This window comes from Octodon degus, unplaced genomic scaffold, assembly GCF_000260255.1.
Source record: "Octodon degus isolate 3935 unplaced genomic scaffold, OctDeg1.0 scaffold00180, whole genome shotgun sequence".
Classification (NCBI taxonomy): Eukaryota; Metazoa; Chordata; class Mammalia; order Rodentia; family Octodontidae; genus Octodon; species Octodon degus.
Window position 1 is genome coordinate 3,033,700 of NW_004524756.1, and position 3,775 is coordinate 3,037,474.

Sequence of the window (3,775 nt, forward strand, 5' to 3'; positions counted from 1 at the left end):
AGGACTTAACTATTCCAAATACTATTTTCAAGAGCAGTTAAAAACTTGATTCTTACATTGTGTTGAATGAAAATAGGCCAGATTACTTAACTCATTAATGAAGAAGCTAATAGGAATATGAAATGGAATCAAACGTTGTAGTTCAGACAGAAATCTTTACAGTCACTGAAGGGCAGATTATTGGTGTTAGGGTATTAAAATAAACAAAAATCAATAAAAATAAAAGTCTTTTTGTAGACTTAGGGGTATGGCTTTGGCCCACAGTATAAACCTACACAGATTTACAGAAAGTCACCTGGTTTGAGGGATGACTATGTCGGGAGTGACTACAGCCAACTTGCTGTGTGCAGAGGACAGGAGAGAGTTAAAGGAGGTTGCTGGATCCACAGGAAGCAGGCTCCAGGGACTCCTCAGCACCAACCATGGGCCTTCTATCTTGGCAAAGAAAGGATAGGTATGTGTTGTTCAAATGTGAAGTTCGGAGAAGTGGGATCTGTTACAAAGCAGCAGATAAGGAAGACACAGGGAAAGCCTCAATGTTGCATTTGAGATAAATGCTGCACACCCAAATTGGAGACTGAGATAAGCAAATATGTATGGACACTGCCAGCATCAGACTAAGCCAGAGCAGGGTCGGAAGAGAAATCTCAGAAAGTCTCATATCAGATTGTTGAATGAATGAACAAGAATGCAGTGAGCTGCAGGGACTGGGACAGGATAAAGGAGACAGGAAAGAGGAGTCCTGGACACACAGGAGCCAGGTTGCAAAGCCGACTCTGCCAGTGATGGCTTAAGTAAACCTGGATTATACAACCTCTTTTATTTGTTTCTCTGTGAATGGGACTTTCTTCTTCTTCTTCTTTTTTTTTTTTTTTTCCTTTGTAGCTGGCTCAGCCCAGCCTGGGGTTGGGGCTGGTGCAACATGTGGTGTTGAGGATTCAGCCATTGCCCCTGTGTGCTTGCCTAAGCAGGCGCTTTAGACCACTGAGCTATCTCCCTAGTGCAGGAATTCCTCGTAAGGGTCAAATACACTGAAAACACATCCTTGTTTATGCAGGGTAGTTTATATTTATGTTAGTTGTATCAGTACACATATTAACAGTAACTACTTTCTCTCTCCATAAAGTCTTGTTTTGCGTGAGAAATTATATAGTTATCTGAAGATTAATGGAAATAAGGCACACACAACCTAAAATGTCTCATTAAAACCTATAACTTTGTTTTAGGCATGGTGGTACATACCTGTCTGTAATCCCAGCAACAGATTGACCAAGAAAGGATAATTGTTAAAGAGCAACCAAAACTATGTAGAAAGTTTAGAACAGTCTGAACTATATAGCAAGACCCAGTTTTAAGAAACAAAACAAGGGGGTTGGGGAGATAGCTCAGCAGTCTAAGCGTCTGCCTGGCAAGTGCAAGGACCTGGATTCTATCCCCAATACTGCATGTTGTGCTGGCTCTGTGCTGTGCCAGCCCTGACCCAGCTTGGTGGCGCACACCTGTAATCCCAGCCCTGGGGAGGCTGAGATAGGAGGATCACTAATGATATAGGGACTTGAAATGCCCAACCTGGCCTGAATGAGTTCGTGTTCTCTAAAACCGAAGAATGAATTTTAGGAACAAACGGAGGTTGAGAGCAGAATTTTTATTAGGAAAGAAAGCTTCTGTCTCAGAGAGGACAGAAGGGGAACCCGAGCGGGTTGCCCAGGAAGCTGTTTCTTCCAGTTTATTTTTATAGAGCAAAACCATGCTGGGTTAAGGTAGAGAGGAAGCGGTCTCACTTAAGTAGATGTGGGGTGGGATGAAACTACAGTCAATCAATGGGATTGCAAGCACCATTGCTCAGGTAAGGTTGATTACAAATGGGGAAGCGGGCATGGATACCGGACAGGGTCTCTTCCTGTTGGGGGGTAGGCTGGTGACTCACTTGGGTCTTTTCAGGTGATTGATACCTATTTAGAATATCAATCCCTGATGCTACTCTTTTAGCATTTGTTTGGTCTTTAGGTCTTTTAGGTCTGGCTCACAGCAGGAGCATCCATCCCTCCTACAGTTGCAAGATAACTTGTCTTTTGTGCTGTCTCCTTCAAGGGCCCTGCCCTGTCTGACTGCCTATCAATATTTGTATCCAATCTGGCTACCTATAATACTATGACTTGGAGCTGCGCAATGAAACCCTGTACCAAAAACAATCAATCAATTGATATCCAAGTCAAAGACTCATTGTGTTGTCTAGGCTGCCCTTGAACTCATGATCATCCTGACTCAGCCTTCCTCCTGTGTAGCTGGGACTGTAGCAAAATCCTGTACCAAACAAATAAATACAATAAAAGAGTCTTAAGAACAACAAAGCAAAACAGAAAGATGAACAAATTCAACATTTATCCTTTTAAAGAAATGTTATTACAAAACTTAGTGAAACTTATTACACTTAAACCTTCACACTTATGTATAGATATTTGGTACAGGGTCTTACTACTCCGCTCAGACTCGTAGTGATCCTCCTGTTTTCAGCCTCCCTAGCTCTGGGATTACAGGCATGTACCTGCTCAGTGTGTCCTGGGGGTGGGGCCGGCATGGTATGCAGGACTGGGAATCAAATCCTGGTCCCTGTGCTTGCCAAAGCAGGTGCTTAGTCTGCTGAGCTATCTCACTGGCCCTACATTGGTCTATTTCTATTTAATAGAATATAATGTATATGGAACAAGTTATATAAAGTAGAGTTATATATCTATTGTTGTAGATCATCCATAATGAATTATTTAAATAAATAAAAACTAATAAAACAACCAAAGGCAAACTGAAAAGATTAATCTTGGATTTTGGGGAAGCTCTACAAAGAACATCTAAAGAATAGTCACAACTCTTTGTTTGAAATATCTTTTGGGGCAGAGAAAGTCTCTATGCTATTATACCCACAATAACTGAGAATATATATTTAACCTGTGGCTACATTAAGTCCTCAAAAATACTTCATTAGTAGTTGGGGCCAGTGGCACGCATGTGTAATCTCAAGATTTAGGAGGGCTGAGTTTGGTCTGGGCTGAGTGACTTTGTAAGACCCTACCTCAAGATTTTAAGAAAAGGGGTAGGGTGGGGGTGAAGGTTCTGGGTTGGTGCCCCTATACCTCAAAATCAAGAATGCATCAGTGTCAAGTTCACCTTCCCTCATGATGGGGAGAGTTATTCAGAAGGCTCCCTACAACTGAGAGCCAGAAACAGCACACACAGTTTCATCTCAAGCCGTACTCCAACCTGGATCATTGGGAGCTAAGTTTTAAGAATTAAATGGAACATTAACCAGAGCTTTGAATAGAATATTTAATGCAACAACAAGTTATTGGCTTAAGGTACTTTTTCTGGACATAGATGTAATAGCAAAGGATTGGGCATAAGATATTAGGGTAGACCTTAAGAACCCAGAGAAGGCAATAGCTCAATGGGAAACAAGTCAAAAAGTCTGTAATGGCCTGTGTAATGGTGGAAACAAAAAGTAAGGAATAAACTTGAGGAAGGCTGAAATCCACGTACTGGGGAAGCCAGAAAAATTACTGGAAGGTTATGATGTGTCTCAGGGATGCAGAGGACAAACCAGGTGCTCAGGCCACCCGAAAAGCACGGATGGGTTCCCCAGCATGGCAGCAGCTGCTCTCTGAGCATCCGGCCCCCAGCACTAGCCGGAGGGTCTCATCCTCACTGGCTTCTTCCAGCAAGTGCCGGTACCAGCTCCTGGCTTAACGACAGTCTTTTCTTCATCAGGTTTTGAGATTTAAGC